Source organism: Gorilla gorilla, chromosome 19 (genome assembly GCF_029281585.2).
Source record: "Gorilla gorilla gorilla isolate KB3781 chromosome 19, NHGRI_mGorGor1-v2.1_pri, whole genome shotgun sequence".
Taxonomy (NCBI): Eukaryota; Metazoa; Chordata; class Mammalia; order Primates; family Hominidae; genus Gorilla; species Gorilla gorilla.
Window position 1 is genome coordinate 112,649,500 of NC_073243.2, and position 17,198 is coordinate 112,666,697.

Below are 17,198 nucleotides of genomic sequence, written 5' to 3' on the forward strand. Positions count from 1 at the left end.
TTATTATATATTCCAGTGTAATAATGGAAATGAAGTGCCTAATAAACGTAAATGTGCTTAAATCTTTTGGCCCAGCTCCTACCTCCCGGCAGCCTCGCCAGGCCCAGAACTCTCTCCAGTCAGCCTCCACAGACCAAGCTCATGACTCACAATGGCCTATTGAGGCCCATACCCTACCTCACGGCAGTCTCCGCAGATGAGCCTACTGCCTCACAGCAGCCTCCACAGGCACAGCTCCATCGTTACAATGGCCTCTTTAGACCCAGCTCCTGCCGCCCAGCCTTCTCTCCAGGCCCTGAACTTTCTCCGTAAGTTGAGGTAGCTGGGACTGTAGGTATACATGACGATACTTGGCTAATTTTTAAATTGTTTTGCAGACATGGGGTCTCACTTTGTTGGCCAGGCTGGTGTCAAACTAATGGCCTCAAGTGACCCTTCCACCCCTGCCTCCCATCCTCGAGGTATGTGCCACCACAAGGAGCACTTGTTCAATTTTCTAAAGAAATAATTTCTAAAGTAAGGCTGTGGATGATGGCAGGAAGATAAAAGAAAAACAGAAGAATAAGTTAAAATGACTTATTCACACATATGCTTTTGACAGCAAGAAGAACTTTTAGTATATACATTCCTTACAAACAAACAAACGGCAGATAAACAATGTTGTATAGGAACTTCAACACACACTGTACAATATTCCCACTTTGCTGACATAAGTTATGGAAATTTCGTGGTTTCCTTGAGTGTCGCTAGCAGTATTTTGCTTCTCTGATGATTTTTATCAACTTCCTCATCTGTTAACTTCTCTCCAAGGTATGTCATGTCACGACATACTGCCGCTGCACGAACACGGCCAGTGTCTTCCTATTAAACATGAAGAAAGCTTTCCTAATTTCTCTTTTTACTCTCTGTCTTTGTGTTCTGCATTTTCCTTACTTTTATTGTCAGAAACTCCAGAAAGTGAATCGTACTAATTTATCACGATTTGCTTTATTAATTTATACTATGCTTATATGGAATTTTGCCCAACAGACCTCATTACAATTTGGGCCAGGGCCCAGGGTTAGGGTTGTTTTAATGTCAGGGCCCAGAGTTAGGGTTGTTTTAGGGTCAGGGCCCAGGGTTAGGGTTGTTTTAGGGTCAGGGCCCAGGGTTAGGGTTGTTTAAGGGTCAGGGCCCAGGGTTAGGGTTGTTTTAGGGTCAGGGCCCAGGGTTAGTGTTGTTTTAGGGTCAGGGCCCAGGGTTAGTGTTGTTTTAGGGTCAGGGCCCAGTGTTAGGGTTGTTTTAGGGTCAGGGCCCAGGGTTGGGGTTGTTTTAGGGTCAGGGCCCAGGGTAGGGTTGTTTTAGGGTCAGGACCCACGATTAGATTTTTAGGATCAGGGTCAGGGCCCAGGGTTAGGGTTTTAGGGTAAGGGCCAGGGCCCAGGGTTAGGGTTTTAGGCTCAGGGCCAGGGCCCAGGGTTAGGGTTTTAGGCTCAGGGCTAGGGCCCAGGGTTAGGGTTTTAGGATCAGGGTCAGGGCCCAGGGTTAGGGTTTTAGGCTCAGGGCCAGGGCCCAGGGTTAGTGTTTTAGAGTCAGGGCCAGGGCCCAGGGTTAGGGTTGTTTTAGGCTCAGGGCCAGGGCCCATGGTTAGGGTTGTTTTAGGGTCAGGGCCAGGGCCCAGGGTTAGGGTTGTTATAGGGTCAGGGCTAGGGCCCAGGGTTAGGGTTGTTTTAGGGTCAGGACCAGGGCCCAGGGTTAGGGTTGTTTTAGGGTCAGGGCCAGGGCCCAGTGTTAGGTTTGTTTTAGGGTCAGGGGCAGGGCCCAGGGTTAGGGTTGTTTTAGGGTCAGGGCCCAGAGTTAGGGTTTTAGGCTCAGGGCCAGGGCCTCGGGTTAGGGTTTTAGGCTCAGGGCCATGGCCCAGGGTTAGGGTTAATTAAGGGTCAGGGCCAGGGCCCAGGTTTAGGGTTGATTTAGGGTCAGGGCCAGGGCCCAGGTTTAGGGTTGTTGTACGGTCAGGGCCAGGGCCCAGTGTTAGGGTTGTTTCAGGATCAGGGCCCTGAGTTAGGGTTGTTTCAGGGTCAGGGCCCAGGGTTAGGGTTTTTTCAGGGTGAGGGCCCAGGGTTTTGGTTGTTTTAGGGTCAGGGCCCAGGGTTAGGGTTGTTTTAGGGTCAGGGCCCAGGGATAGGGTTGTTTCAGGGTCAGGGACCAGGGTTAGGGTTGTTTCAAGGTCAGGGCCCAGGGTTAGGGTTGTTTCAGGGTCAGGGCCCTGGGTTAGGGTTGTTTCAGGGTCAGGGCCCAGGGTTAGGGTTGTTTTAGGGTCAGGTCCTTGGCGCAGGTTTAGGGTTGATTTAGTGCAAGGGCCAAGGGTTAGGGTTGTTTTAGGGTCTGGCCAGGGCCCAGGGTTAGGGTTGTTTTAGGTCAGGGCCAGGGCCCAGGGATAGGGTTGTTTTAGGGTCAGGGCCAGGGCCCACGTTTAGGGTTGTTTTAGGGTCAGGGCCAGGGCCTAGTGTTAGGCTTGTTTTAGGGTCAGGTCGAGCGCCCACGGTTAGGCTTGTTTTAGGGTCAGGGCCAGGGCCCAGTGTTAGGCTTGTTTTAGGGTCAGGGCTAGGGCCCAGGGTTAAGGTTGTTTTAGGGTCAGGACCTGGGCCAAGGGTTAGGCTTGTTTTAGTGCCAGGGCCCAGGGTTAGGCTTGTTTTAGGGTTAGGGCCAGGGCCCAGGGTTAGGCTTGCTGTAGGGTCAGGGCCAGGGCCCAGGGATAGGGTTGTTTTAGGGTCAGGGCCAGGGCCAAGGGTTAGGGTTGTTTTAGGGTCAGGGCCAGGGCCCAGGGTTAGGCTTTTTTTAGGTTCAGGGCCAGGGCCCAGGGTTAGGGTTATTTTAGGGTCAGGGCCCAGAGTTAGGGTTTTAGGCTCAGGGCCAGGGCCTCGGGTTAGGGTTTTAGGCTCAGGGCCATGGCCCAGGGTTAGGGTTAATTAAGGGTCAGGGCCAGGGCCCAGGTTTAGGGTTGATTTAGGGTCAGGGCCAGGGCCCAGGTTTAGGGTTGTTGTACGGTCAGGGCCAGGGCCCAGTGTTAGGGTTGTTTCAGGATCAGGGCCCTGAGTTAGGGTTGTTTCAGGGTCAGGGCCCAGGGTTAGGGTTTTTTCAGGGTGAGGGCCCAGGGTTTTGGTTGTTTTAGGGTCAGGGCCCAGGGTTAGGGTTGTTTTAGGGTCAGGGCTAGGGCCCAGGTTTAGGCTTGTTTTAGGGTCACGGCCAGGTCCAAGGGTTAGGGTTCTTTTAGGGCCAGGTCCCATGGTTAGGGTTTTACAGTCAGGGCCAGGGCCCACAGTTAGGGTATTAGGCTCAGCGCAAGGGCCCAGGGTTAGGGTTTTAGGCTCAGGGCCATGTCCCAGGGTTAGGGTTTTAGGGTCAGGGCCTGGGCCCAGGGTTAGGTGTTTACGGTCAGGGCCCAGGGTTAGGGTTTTAGGGTCAGGGCCCAGGGTTAGGGTTTTAGGGTCAGGGCCCAGGGTTAGGGTGATTTCCAGGAAGTGACCTCACAGTGACTCAAGCTACCACTTACTGTTGATTGTGATGTAATGCCAGCTGAGGCACATGCCTTGGGAGCTAAGTGGTTGCTGCCCTTGACTACTATGAAGACTGGTGTGGGAAGGGTCGCTTTGGATGCACTTGAGCAGGGGTCCCCAATCCCTGAGCCATGGAGCCGTAAGGAGCCACACAGCAGGTGAGTGGTGTCGAGTGAGGGAGTGAGGGAAGCTTCGTCTGTATTTACAGCCACTCCCCTTTGCTCACATTCCCGCCTGAGCTCCACCTTCTCAGATGAGCAGCAGCATTAGATTCTCATAGGAGAACGCACCCTGTTGTGAACCGTGCATGTGAGGGATCTAGGTTGCGCTGTGCTTATGAGAATCTAATACCTATTGATCTGTCACTTTCTCCCATCACGCTCAGGTGGGACCATCCAGTTTCAGGAAAACAAGCTGAACACGCCCACTGATTCTACATTATGGTGAGTTCTATAATTATTTTATTATATATTCCAGTGTAATAATGGAAATGAAGTGCCTAATAAACGTAAATGTGCTTAAATCTTTTGGCCCAGCTCCTACCTCCCGGCAGCCTCGCCAGGCCCAGAACTCTCTCCAGTCAGCCTCTACAGACCAAGCTCATGACTCACAATGGCCTATTGAGGCCCATACCCTACCTCACGGCAGTCTCCACAGATGAGCCTACTGCCTCACAACAGCCTCCACAGGCACAGCTCCATCGTTACAATGGCCTCTTTAGACCCAGCTCCTGCCGCCCAGCCTTCTCTCCAGGCCCTGAACTTTCTCCGTAAGTTGAGGTAGCTGGGACTGTAGGTATACATGACGATACTTGGCTAATTTTTAAATTGTTTTGCAGACATGGGGTCTCACTTTGTTGGCCAGGCTGGTGTCAAACTAATGGCCTCAAGTGACCCTTCCACCCCTGCCTCCCATCCTCGAGGTATGTGCCACCACAAGGAGCACTTGTTCAATTTTCTAAAGAAAAAATTTCTAAAGTAAGGCTGTGGGATGATGGCAGGAAGATAAAAGAAAAACAGAAGAATAAGTTAAAATGACTTATTCACACATATTCTTTTGACAGCAGGAAGAACTTTTAGTATATACATTCCTTACAAACAAACAAACGGCAGATAAACAATGTTGTATAGGAACTTCAACACACACTGTACAATATTCCCACTTTGCTGACATAAGTTATGGAAATTTCGTGGTTTCCTTGAGTGTCGCTACCAGTATTTTGCTTCTCTGATGATTTTTATCAACTTCCTCATCTGTTAACTTCTCTCCAAGGTATGTCATGTCACGACATACTGCCGCTGCACGAACACGGCCAGTGTCTTCCTATTAAACATGAAGAAAGCTTTCCTAATTTCTCTTTTTACTCTCTGTCTTTGTGTTCTGCATTTTCCTTACTTTTATTGTCAGAAACTCCAGAAAGTGAATCGTACTAATTTATCACGATTTGCTTTATTAATTTATACTATGCTTATATGGAATTTTGCCCAACAGACCTCATTACAATTTGGGCCAGGGCCCAGGGTTAGGGTTGTTTTAATGTCAGGGCCCAGAGTTAGGGTTGTTTTAGGGTCAGGGCCCAGGGTTAGGGTTGTTTTAGGGTCAGGGCCCAGGGTTAGGGTTGTTTAAGGGTCAGGGCCCAGGGTTCGGGTTGTTTTAGGGTCAGGGCCAGGGCCCAGGGCTAGGGGTGTTTTAGGGTCAGGGCCAGGGCCCAAAGTTAGGGTTGTTTTAGGGTCAGGGCCCAGGGTTAGGGTTTTAGGTTCAGGTCCAGGGCCCAGGGTTAGGGTTTTAGGGTCAGGGCCTGGGCCCAGGGTTAGGTTTTTAGGGTCAGGGCCCAGGGTTAGGGTTTTAGGGTCAGGGCCCAGGGTTAGGGTTTTAGGGTCAGGACCCAGGGTTAGGGTTTTAGCGTCATGGCCCAGGGTTAGGGTTTTAGGGCCAGGGCCCAGGGTTAGGGTTTTAGGGTCAGGGCCAGGGCCCAGGGTTAGGGTTTTAGGCTCAGGGCCAGGGCCCAGGGTTAGGGTTTTAGGGTCGGGGCCAGGGCCCAGGGTTAGGGTTTTAGGGTCAGGGCCTGGGCCCAGGGTTAGGTTTTTAGGGTCAGGGCCCAGGGTTAGGGTTTTAGGGTCAGGGCCCAGGGTTAGGGTTTTAGGGTCAGGACCCAGTGTTAGGGTTTTAGCGTCATGGCCCAGGGTTAGGGTTTTAGGGCCAGGGCCCAGGGTTAGGGTTTTAGGGTCAGGGCCAGGGCCCAGGGTTAGGGTTTTAGGCTCAGGGCCAGGGCCCAGGGTTAGGGTTTTAGGGTCGGGGCCAGGGCCCAGGGTTAGGGTTTTAGGGTCAGGGCCTGGGCCCAGGGTTAGGTTTTTAGGGTCAGCGCCCAGGGTTAGGGTTTTAGGGTCAGGGCCCAGGGTTTGGGTTTTAGGGTCAGGACCCAGTGTTAGGGTTTTAGGGTCATGGCCCAGGGTTAGGGTTTTGGGGTCAGGGCCCAGTGTTAGGGTGATTTCCAGGAAGTGACCTCACAGTGTCTCAAGCTTCCACTTACTGTTGATTGTGATGAAATGCCAGCTGAGGCACATGCCTTGGGGGCTAAGTGATTGCTGCCCTTGACTACTATGAAGACTGGTGTGGGAAGGGTCGCTTTGGATGCACTTGAGCAGGGGTCCCCAACCCCTGAGCCATGGAGCCGTAAGGAGCCACACAGCAGGTGAGTGGTGTCGAGTGAGGGAGTGAGGGAAGCTTCGTCTGTATTTACAGCCACTCCCCTTTGCTCACATTCCCGCCTGAGCTCCACCTTCTCAGATGAGCAGCAGCATTAGATTCTCATAGGAGAACGCACCCTGTTGTGAACCGTGCATGTGAGGGATCTAGGTTGCGCTGTGCTTATGAGTATCTAGTACCTATTGATCTGTCACTTTCTCCCATCACGCTCAGGTGGGACCATCCAGTTTCAGGAAAACAAGCTTAACACACCCACTGATTCTACATTATGGTGAGTTGTATAATCATTTTATTATATATTGGATATATAATACGTATATATATTTATATATATGTAATAATGGAAATAAAGTGCCTAATAAATGTAAATGTGCTTAAATCTTTTTAAGCAGATTCTTCAGGCCCAGCATCTGCCTCACTGTGGACCCCCCAAGCCAAGCTCCCAACCTTTCAGCAGCTTCTACACACCCAGCTCCCGCCTGCCAGTGGCCTCTTCAGGCCCATGGGGCTCATTCCTCACAACAGCCTTTCCAGTCCCAGTTTTTCCCTTCCGGCGGCCTCTCCGGGCTGAGAACCTCCTCAAGTCGGCCTCTCCAGACTCACTTGCACCCTCCAGGCGTCCTCTCCGGGCCAAGCTCCTCTTCCTGGCTGCGTCTCCAGGCCTGACTCCTGCCTCTCAACAACCTCTTTGGACTCAGTGCCTACCCATCTCCTGGCGTCCTTGGTCGGCCCACAGCTTCCTCAAGCCAAGCTCCCCAGGCCCAGGTCAGGCCTCACGGTGCCCCCTCCACGATGAGCTCCTGCCCTCCAATGGCACCTGCAGGACCCAAATGGTCTCCGGTCGGTGGGCTCCTCCACGCCAAGCTTGGGCCTCCCGGTGACCTCTGCAGGCCCAAGTTGTCCTGAAGTCGGCATCTCCCAGCCATGCCTCCCAGCAAGTAAGCAAGCTCTTTTGGCTCAACTCCTGCCCAGCTCCCAACCGCCTTTGTAGGTCACGAACTTTCTCCAGCCAAGTTCTTTGGGCCTCATTCCTGCCACCCGGTGGCCTGTACGGGCCCAGCAATGGTTGGAGAACGGCCTCTGCAGGTCCCGCTCTTGCCTCCCAGGGGCCTCTCCAGGCCCAGCTCTTGCCCCCACAGCGGCCACCTGGGGCCAAGTCCCTGCCTGCCTCCCAGCAGCCCGCATGCGGCCCAGCTCCTCCCTCACGGTGGCCTGTTGATGCCCATGCCTCTGGTACCCTGCCCAGAGGCATGAGCCCCTGCCGCACACTGGCTCCTCCCACGCTGAGAGAGGTCAGCGTGAGCCCTTGCCTCACACCGGCCCCTCCCATGCTGAGAGAGGTCAGCGTGAGCCCCTTGCCTGACACTGGCTCCTCCCACGCTGAGAGAGGTCAGCGTGAGCCCTTGCCTCACACCGGCCCCTCCCATGCTGAGAGAGGTCGGCGTGAGCCCTTGACTCACACCGGCCCCTCCCACGGTGAGAGAGGTCAGCGTCAGCCCCTTGCCTCACACCGGCCCCTCCCACGCTGAGAGAGGTCGGCGTGAGCCCTTGCCTCACACCGGCCCCTCCCACGGTGAGAGAGGTCAGCGTCAGCCCCTTGCCTCACACCGGCCCCTCCCACGCTGAGAGAGGTCGGCGTGAGCCCCTTGCCTCACATCGGCCCCTCCCACGCTGAGAGAGGTCGGCGTGAGCCCTTGCCTCACACCGGCCCCTCCCACGCTGAGAGAGGTCAACGTGAGCCCCTTGCCTCACACCGGCCCCTCCCACGCTGAGAGAGGTCAGCGTGAGCCCTTGCCTCACACCGGCCCCTCCCACGCTGAGAGAGGTCAACATGAGCCCCTTGCCTCACACCGGCCCCTCCCACACTGAGAGAGGTCAGCGTGAGCCCTTGCCTCACACCGGCCCCTCCCACGCTGAGAGAGGTCAGCGTGAGCCCTTGCCTCACACCGGCCCCTCCCACACTGAGAGAGTTCACCGTGAGCCCCTTGCCTCACACCGGCCCCTCCCACACTGAGAGAGGTCAGCGTGAGCCCCTTGCCTCACACCGGCCCCTCCCACGCTGAGAGAGGTCAGCGTGAGCCCTTGCCTCACACCGGCCCCTCCCACGCTGAGAGAGGTCGGCATGAGCCCCTTGCCTCACACGGGCCCCTCTTACTCTGACAGAGGTCAGCCTGAGCCCTTGTCTCACACCGGCCCCTCCCACGCTGAGAGAGGTCAGCGTGAGCCCTTGCCTCACACCGGCCCCTCCCACGCTGAGAGAGGTCAGCGTGAGCCCTTGCCTCACACCGGCCCCTCCCACGCTGGGAGAGGTCAGCGTGAGCCCCTTGCCTCACCCCGGCCCCTCCCACGCTGAGAGAGGTCGGCGTGAGCCCTTGCCTCACACCGGCCCCTCCCACGCTGAGAGAGGTCGGCGTGAGCCCCTTGCCTCACACCGGCCCCTCCCACGCTGAGAGAGGTCAGCGTGAGCCCCTGCCTCAACAGGCCACCGTGAGGGAGGAGCAGGGTCGCACGCGGGCTGCTGTGAGGCAGGCAGCGACTTGGGCCTGGGAGGTCGTGGTGGGGTGAGAGCTGGGCTTGGAGACTCCCCTGGGAGGCAACAGCGTGGCCTACAGACTCTGTTCTCCAGCCGGAGCTGGGACTGTTCAGGTACTGGGAGGTGGGATGTGGGTCTGAAGAGCTTGGTTGCAGAAACTTCGGGGTCTACAAACGCAGGCGGGAGCTGAGCCAAAAAAGCTTGTTTGCTGGGAGGCGGGAGATGCAGCCAGGAGAAACAGCTATGCCTGCAGAGGCCGCCATGCGGGAGGCGGAGGCCGGGCCTCCTCAAATCGGCCTCTCCAGACCCACTTGCAGCCTCCCGGCATCCTCTCCGGGCCCAGCTCTTCCTCCCGGCTGCGTCTGCAGGCCTGACTCTGGCCTCCCAACAACGTCTTTGGACTCAGCTCCTGCCCAGCTCCCAGCAGGCCCAAGTTGTCGTCAAGTCGGCCTGGAATTGGGCCCGGAAGAGCAGCAAGTCGGCCTCCCCGGGCCCAGCTCCGTCCTCTCGGCGGCCTCTCCAGGTGCAAAACTTCCTCGAGTCAGCCTCTCCAGGCCCAGCTCCTCCTGCCTCCCAGTGGCCTCTTTCAGCCCAGACCAGCTCATGGCTCTTGGCGGCCTTCCCAGGCCCCGCTTTTGACTTTTGGTGGCCTCTTCAGGCCCAGAACTTGACCTCCAGTGGGCCTTTGCAGGCCCGGCCTCCTGCCTCTCGAAGGCCTGCACGGGCCCGGACTCACAGCGGACTCACAGCGGACTCTCCATGCCCAGCTAGCTCTCGCCTCATTGCGGCCTCCCGAGTCCAAAGCTCCTGCCTCTCGGCCGCTTCGGCAGGCCCAGCTCCCGCCTGCCAGTGGCCTCTTTAGGCCCAGCTCATTCCTCACAACAGCCTTCCCAGGCCCCGTTTTTCCCTTCTGGCAGCCTCTTGGCCTCTAATTTGTTTATCTTTTGTGTATAAATCCCAAAATATTGAATTTTGGAATATTTCCACCATTATGTAAATATTTTGGTAGGTGATTTATTTGGGGTGAGTTTCTGCACCAAGCCCGAATTTTTTATTTTATTTTCCTTATTATTTGGTGTTAAACAGGTTTAATGACGGTCATGGCAACTGTTTGGCACAATGAAAAATATCGCCCATGATCAACGTGTTCTGTTCTGGGGAAGGGGGCAAAGGCAGGGTGAATCACTTTCTTAAAAAGTATAGCTCAAGTTGGGAGTGCAGAGGGAATGGGGAGAAAACCCTCCCGCTGCCTGTGTCGGAGTGCAGGAGCCCCCACCCCTATACTCACCTGAGTCCAGCCCCTCTGGGGAAAGAAGGGGTGCATGAACTCCCCCTAGTCCACAGGCACCTCCCTGTGGCCCAAGGCCCTCTTCACACTCCATCTTGTAGCCCCAACAGGAGCTATTTTCCGAAAAGTGAAAAGCTCTGAAGGTCCCACAATTCATGGTATGTACACCTCCCTCACCAGGGGCTGCAAAGTGGCCTGGAGCTCCATACTGAGTAGAAGTCTTTGGGCCAGAGTCAGCATCTGGCTGACGGTCCGGATATCCTGGTTGGAGTGACCCTGGTGCGCCCTGCCAGGGCCTGGTGCCGCTTGCTGAAGATCATGACCGCCACTCATGGGCCACCGATGTGGTCCTTGTCCCATTTGTTGGGGCTGCGTCCATCCTTCTCAGAAGATGAGTCCTGTTCCTTGCGCAGGGCACTGAGGGACTGGGCCTGACATCATCTGAGTGGTAGAGGCAACTGGGTGTCAGGAGACATGATGGAGAGGAAAGCATCATCATGGTCATTCTCTGTCTCACTGTCCAGCAGGGACTCCCCTGAGGGGCCCAGGGCTCCTCCTCCATGGTGGGAGGTGAGCTTTTAACAGGTTCCACCACCCCCAAAGTGTGTGGGGTTGCGGGCCCTGGGCTTTCAGGGCAGGTGGCTCCAGGAGGCCGCCCAGGGTCAACACTCCCTGTGCCACCTGGTGGATGCTCATGAGCAACAGCTGCCAACTTGGCAGGTTGTTTTCTCTGGTTGGAGGCCACTGAGTAACTGGCAGGTTGCTGGGCCTCGTGTGGCTGCAGGGAGGGGTCAGGAAGGGGATGGAGTACCAGGGGAACACGGCCACAGAGTGACCTTCCACATTCCTCCACACGAACATGCTGACGCCACGGGAGGCCTCACTGAATGCAGGCCTGGGGGCCGAGTACTTGGTCCGGGCAGGGAGTTCCTGGCAGGGGCTCACACCTCACCCCCTCCTCAGCCCAGGTGGCTTGGGCCCAGAGAAGTGGGGGTTGGAGAGGAGCAGAAGACCAGGCCTCAAGTTTTGTTTTTTTTGTTTGTTTTTTTGTTTTTGAAATGTAGTTTGACTCTTGTCACCCAGGCTGGAGTGCAGTGGCACGATCTCAGTGGCCTTCATACCTGGCTAATTTTTTGTATTTTTACTGGGGGTGGGGTTTTGCCATGTTGGCCAGGCTGGTCTTGACCTCCCGACCTCAGGTGATCCACCCACCTCAGCCTCCCAAAATGGGATTACGGGCATGAGCCACTGCTCCCAACTTCATTCATTTTTACTTGAAAAACTCCGTTAAGCATTTTTTTAAGGTAGACCTAGTGGTCCTGAATGCCCTCAGCTTTGTTTGTCGAGGAAGCACGTTATTTCTTTTTTCTTTCTGAAGGACAGCTTTGTCAGACATAGTATTAGTTGCTGGCACTTTTTTTCTTTCAGCACTTTGAATGTATTATTCGATTCTGTCCTGACCTGCAAAGTTTCTTTAACTTTTGACTATTTGATTATATTGTGACTTGGTGAGTATCTATTTGGTTTGAACCTCTTTAGGAATCTTTAAGCTTCATGGATTTAGATGTGTAAATCTTTCCCATGATTTAGGCAGTCTTCAGCCATTCTTTAAATAAGCTTTCTTCTCCTTTCTCTATTTTCCTTTTCAAACTCCCATAACCTGACAATGGGTTGCCTAATGGTGTCTTGTTGGCTTTCTTTTCTCTGTCTTTTTTTCTTTTTTTTTTTTTTTTGAGACAGAGTCATGCTCTGTCACCCAGGCTGGAGTGCAATGTGTGGTCTAGGCTCACTAGGGTTAGGGTTAGGGTTTTAGGGTAAGGGCGAAGGGTTAGGGTTTTAGGGTCAGGGCCCAGGGTTAGGGTTTTAGGGTCAGGGCCCAGGGTTAGGGTTTTAGGGTCAGGGCCCAGGGTTAGGGTTTTAGGGAGAGGGCCCAGCGTTAGGGTTTTAGGGTCAGGGCCCAGGGCCCAGGGTTAGGGTTTTAGGGTCAGTGCCTGGGGCCCAGGGTTAGGGCTTTAGGGCCAGGGCCCGGGGCCAGGGTTAGGGATTTAGGGCCAGGGCCCGGGGCCCACGGTTAGGGCTTTAGGGCCAGGGCCCGGGGCCCAGGGTTAGGGATTTAGGGTCAGAGCCCGGGGCCCAGGGTTAGGGCATTAGGGTCAGGGCCCAGGGCCCAGGGTTAGGGCTTCAGGGACAGGGCCCGGGGCCCAGGGTTAGGGCTTCAAGGCCAGGGCCCGGGGCCCAGGGTTAGGGCTTCAGGGTCAGGGCCCGAGGCCCAGGGTTAGGGCTTCAGGGTCAGGGCCCGGGGCCCAGTGTTAGGGCTTCAGGGTCAGGGCCCGGGGCCCAGGGTTAGGGCTTCAGGGTCAGGGCCGGGGCCCAGGGTTTGGGCTTCAGGGTCAGGGCCCGGGGCCCAGGGTTAGGGCTTCAGGGTCAGGGACCGGGGCCCAGGGTTAGGGCTTCAGGGTCCGGGCCCGGGACCCAGGGTTAGGGCTTCAGGGTCAGGGACCGGGGCCCAGGGTTAGGGCTTCAGGGTCAGGGCCCGGGGCCCAGGGTTTGGGCTTCAGGGTCAGGGCCCGGGGCCCAGGGTTAGGGCTTCAGGGTCAGGGCCCGGGGCCCAGGGTTAGGGCTTCAGGGTCAGGGACCGGGGCCCAGGGTTAGGGCTTCAGGGTCCGGGCCCGGGGCCCAGGGTTAGGGCTTCAGGGTCAGGGACCGGGGCCCAGGGTTAGGGCTTCAGGGTCAGGGCCCGGGGCCCAGGGTTAGGGCTTCAGGGTCAGGGACCGGGGCCCAGGGTTAGGGTTTTAGGGTCAGGGCCCGGGGCCCAGGGTTAGGGTTTTAGGGTCAGGGCCCGGGGCCCAGGGTTAGGGTGATTTCCAGGAAGTGACCTCACAACGACTCAGGCTACCACTTACTGTTGATTGTGATGAAATGCCAGCTGAGGCACACGCCTTGGGAGCTAAGTGGTGCTGCCCTTGACTACTATGAAGACTGGTGTGGGAAGGGTCGCTTTGGATGCACTTGAGCAGGGGTCCCCAACCCCTGAGCCATGGAGCCGTAAGGAGCCACACAGCAGGTGAGTGGTGTCGAGTGAGGGAGTGAGGGAAGCTTCGTCTGTATTTACAGCCACTCCCCTTTGCTCACATTCCCGCCTGAGCTCCACCTTCTCAGATGAGCAGCAGCATTAGATTCTCATAGGAGAACGCACCCTGTTGTGAACCGTGCATGTGAGGGATCTAGGTTGCGCTGTGCTTATGAGAATCTAATACCTATTGATCTGTCACTTTCTCCCATCACGCTCAGGTGGGACCATCCAGTTTCAGGAAAACAAGCTTAACACGCCCACTGATTCTACATTATGGTGAGTTCTATAATTATTTTATTATATATTCCAGTGTAATAATGGAAATGAAGTGCCTAATAAACGTAAATGTGCTTAAATCTTTTGGCCCAGCTCCTACATCCCGGCAGCCTCGCCAGGCCCAGAACTCTCTCCAGTCAGCCTCTACAGACCAAGCTCATGACTCACAATGGCCTATTTAGGCCCATACCCTACCTCACGGCAGTCTCCACAGATGAGCCTACTGCCTCACAACAGCCTCCACAGGCACAGCTCCATCGTTACAATGGTCTCTTTAGACCCAGCTCCTGCCTCCCAGCCTTCTCTCCAGGCCCTGAACTTTCTCCGTAAGTTGAGGTAGCTGGGACTGTAGGTATACATGACGATACTTGGCTAATTTTTAAATTGTTTTGCAGACATGGGGTCTCACTTTGTTGGCCAGGCTGGTGTCAAACTAATGGCCTCAAGTGACCCTTCCACCCCTGCCTCCCATCCTCGAGGTATGTGCCACCACAAGGGGCACTTGTTCAATTTTCTAAAGAAAAAATTTCTAAAGTAAGGCTGTGGGATGATGGCAGGAAGATAAAAGAAAAACAGAAGAATAAGTTAAAATGACTTATTCACACATATTCTTTTGACAGCAAGAAGAACTTTTAGTATATACATTCCTTACAAACAAACATAGGGCAGATAAACAATGTTGTATAGGAACTTCAACACACACTGTACAATATTCCCACTTTGCTGACATAAGTTATGGAAATTTCGTGGTTTCCTTGAGTGTCGCTACCAGTATTTTGCTTCTCTGATGATTTTTATCAACTTCCTCATCTGTTAACTTCTCTCCAAAGTATGTCACGTCACGATATACTGCCGCTGCACGAACATGGCCAGTGTCTTCCTATTAAACATGTAGAATGCTTTCCTAATTTCTCTTTTTACTCTCTGTCTTTGTGTTCTGCATTTTCCTTACTTTTATTGTCAGAAACTCCAGAAAGTCAATCGTACTAATTTATCACGATTTGCTTTATTAATTGATACTATGCTTATATGGAATTTTGCCCAACAGACCTCATTACAATTTGGGCCAGGGCCCAGGGTTCGGGTTGTTTTAGGGTCAGGGCCAGGGCCCAGGGCTAGGGGTGTTTTAGGGTCAGGGCCAGGGCCCAGGGTTAGGGTTTTAGGCTCGGGGCCAGGGCCCAGGGTTAGGGTTTTAGGATCAGTGCCAGGGCCCAGGGTTAGGGTTTTAGGGTCAGGTCCAGGGCCCAGGGTTAGGGTTTCAGGGTTAGGGCCAGTGCCCAGGGTTAGGGTTTTAGGGTCAGGGCCTGGGCCCAGGGTTAGGGTTTTAGGGTCAGGGCCAGGGCCCAGGGTTAGGGTTTTAGGGTCAGGGCCAGGGCCCAGGGTTAGGTTTTTAGGGTCAGGGCCCAGGGTTAGGGTTTTAGGGTCAGGGCCCAGGGTTAGGGTTTTAGGGTCAGGACCCAGGGTTAGGGTTTTAGCGTCATGGCCCAGGGTTAGGGTTTTAAGGCCAGGGCCCAGGGTTAGGGTTTTAGGGTCAGGGCCAGGGCCCAGGGTTAGGGTTTTTGGCTCAGGGCCAGGGCCCAGGGTTAGGGTTTTAGGGTCGGGGCCAGGGCCCAGGGTTAGGGTTTTAGGGTCAGGGCCTGGGCCCAGGTTTAGGTTTTTAGGGTCAGCGCCCTGGGTTAGGGTTTTAGGGTCATGGCCCAGGGTTAGGGTTTTAGGGTCAGGACCCAGGGTTAGGGTTTTAGGGTCATGGCCCAGGGTTAGGGTTTTGGGGTCAGGGCCCAGGGTTTGGGTGATTTCCAGGAAGTGACCTCACAGTGTCTCAAGCTTCCACTTAGTGTTGATTGTGATGAAATGCCAGCTGAGGCACATGCCTTGGGGGCTAAGTGGTTGCTGCCCTTGACTACTATGAAGACTGGTGTGGGAAGGGTCGCTTTGGATGCACTTGAGCAGGGGTCCCCAACCCCTGAGCCATGGAGCCGTAAGGAGCCACACAGCAGGTGAGTGGTGTCGAGTGAGGGAGTGAGGGAAGCTTCGTCTGTATTTACAGCCACTTCCCTTTGCTCACATTCCCGCCTGAGCTCCACCTTCTCAGATGAGCAGCAGCATTAGATTCTCATAGGAGAACGCACCCTGTTGTGAACCGTGCATGTGAGGGATCTAGGTTGCGCTGTGCTTATGAGAATCTAATACCTATTGATCTGTCACTTTCTCCCATCACGCTCAGGTGGGACCATCCAGTTTCAGGAAAACAAGCTGAACACGCCCACTGATTCTACATTATGGTGAGTTCTATAATTATTTTATTATATATTCCAGTGTAATAATGGAAATGAAGTGCCTAATAAACGTAAATGTGCTTAAATCTTTTGGCCCAGCTCCTACCTCCCGGCAGCCTCGCCAGGCCCAGAACTCTCTCCAGTCAGCCTCTACAGACCAAGCTCATGACTCACAATGGCCTATTGAGGCCCATACCCTACCTCACGGCAGTCTCCGCAGATGAGCCTACTGCCTCACAACAGCCTCCACAGGCACAGCTCCATCGTTACAATGGCCTCTTTAGACCCAGCTCCTGCCGCCCAGCCTTCTCTCCAGGCCCTGAGCTTTCTCAAGTCGACCTCACCAGGCCCAGCTCATGCTTCTTTGCAGCCTCTCCAGGCCCAGCTCCTGCATCTTGGTGGCCCCTCCAGGCCCAGCCTCTGCCTCCCGTCGGCCTCTACAGTCGTAACATCTACCTCACAGCAGATTCTTCAGGCCCAGCATCTGCCTCACTGTGGATCCCCCAAGCCAAGCTCCCAACCTTTCAGCAGCTTCTACACACCCAGCTCCCGCCTGCCAGTGGCCTCTTCAGGCCCATGGGGCTCATTCCTCACAACAGCCTTTCCAGACCCAGTTTTTCCCTTCCGGCGGCCTCTCTGGGCTGAGAACCTCCTCAGGTCGGCCTCTCCAGACCCACTTGCACCCTCCGGGCATCCTCTGCGGGCCAAGCTCCTCTTCCTGTCTGCGTCTCCAGGCCCGACTCCTGCCTCTCAACAAGCTCTTTGGACTCAGTGCCTACCCATCTCCTGGCATCCTTGGTCAGCCCACAGCTTCCTCAAGCCAAGCTCCCCAGGCCCAGGTCAGGACTCACGGTGGCCTCTCCAGGATGAGCTCCTGCACTCCGATGGCACCTGCAGGCCCCAAATGGTCTCCGGTCGGTGGGCTTCTCCACGCCAAACTTGGGCCTCCCAGCGACCTCTGCAGGCCCAAGTTGTCCTGAAGTCGGCATCTCCCGGCCGTGCCTCCCAGCAAGTAAGCAAGCTCTTTTGGCTCAACTCCTGCCCAGCTCCCAACCGCCTTTGTAGGTCCCGAACTTTCTCCAGCCAAGTTCTTCGGGCCTAATTCCTGCTGCCCGGTGGCCTGTACGGGCCCAGCAATGGTTGGAGAGTGGCCTCTGCAGGTCCCGCTCTTGCCTCCCAGGGGCCTCTCCAGGCCCAGCTCTTGTCCCCACGGCGGCCTCCCGGGGCCAAGTCCCTGCCTGCCTCCCAGCAGCCCGCATGCGGCCCAGCTCCTCCCTCACGGTGGCCTGTTGATGCCCATGCCTCTGGTACCCTGCCCAGAGGCATGAGCCCCTGCCACACACTGGCTCCTCCCACGCTGAGAGAGGTCAGTGTGAGCCCTTGCCTCACACCGGCCCCTCCCACGCTGAGAGAGGTCACCGTGAGCCCTTGCCTCACACCGGCCCCTCCCACGCTGAGAGAGGTCAGCCTGAGCCCCTTGCCTCACACCGGCCCCTCCCACGCTGAGAGA

The 17,198-nt window shown here is 55.5% G+C and overlaps 1 long non-coding RNA gene across 11 annotated transcripts in view; it reads left to right on the forward strand.

The window, feature by feature from the left end:
* The window catches only part of LOC129527934 (uncharacterized), a 52,486-nt gene extending 35,600 nt beyond the window's left edge, over positions 1-16,886 (forward strand). For 8 of the 11 annotated variants that reach the window (XR_010131878.1, XR_010131872.1, XR_010131873.1 and 5 more), the window contains 5 exons: positions 76-308; positions 3,922-3,979; positions 4,073-4,305; positions 15,637-15,694; positions 15,788-16,886. This is a non-coding gene — a long non-coding RNA (uncharacterized lncRNA). Of the gene's footprint in view, positions 1-75; positions 319-3,921; positions 3,980-4,072; positions 4,316-13,354; positions 13,413-13,505; positions 13,739-15,636; positions 15,695-15,787 lie in introns of all 11 variants that reach the window. The other 3 variants (XR_010131870.1, XR_010131871.1, XR_010131875.1) reach the window with 3 other exon arrangements.
* The last annotated feature ends 312 nt before the right edge of the window (positions 16,887-17,198 follow it).